Source organism: Carlito syrichta, unplaced genomic scaffold, assembly GCF_000164805.1.
Source record: "Carlito syrichta isolate Samal-C Ts95f unplaced genomic scaffold, Tarsius_syrichta-2.0.1 Scaffold91562, whole genome shotgun sequence".
In the NCBI taxonomy this organism is placed as follows: Eukaryota; Metazoa; Chordata; class Mammalia; order Primates; family Tarsiidae; genus Carlito; species Carlito syrichta.
This window is the reverse complement of record NW_007035658.1, coordinates 265,906-266,562: the sequence shown is the minus strand read 5'-3', so window position 1 is coordinate 266,562 and position 657 is coordinate 265,906.

Here is a 657-nt window from a genome sequence, read left to right as displayed (position 1 = left end):
GATTTATTGTAGAGATGAGTTCTCACCAAGTTGCCCAGGCGGGTCTCGAACCCGCAGGCTCAGGCAATCCACTCACCTCGGCCCCCCAAAGCGCAGGATTACAGGCTAAGCCACCGAGCTCGGTTCAAATGGTAACTTCTTTAACATCCTGTTACTAAAAACTAAACGTACAGACACATACGTATTCTCTTTATAACCGAGGAGGTATCTCCTCTCTTTCCATCTCTTCTTTCCTCTTCTTTCCCAAGACCATTCTTCCCACCAGTACTTTGAATTGCCTCTACTCCTTTTTTTTTTGGGTGGAAGCATCATTCTGTCACCCAGACTGGAGTGCAGCGGCATGCTCAAGGCCACCGCAGCCTCGACCTGCTGGGCTCAGGGGATCCTTCCACCTCAGCAGTCCAAGTAGCTGGAGCTACAGGCGCGCTCCACCATTCCTGGCTCATATTTTGGTTTATTGTAGAGACGGACTCGAACCCCAGAGCTCAGGCAATCCTCTCGCCTCCGCCTCCCAAAGTGCTGGGATTACAGGCGTGAGCCACCACGTTTGGCCTGCTACGCTGTTCTTTTTTTTTGAGTTGGAGTCTCACTGTGTCGCCCAGGCTGGAGTGCAGTGGCATGCTCAAGGCCACCGCAACCTCGACCTGCTGGGCTGCG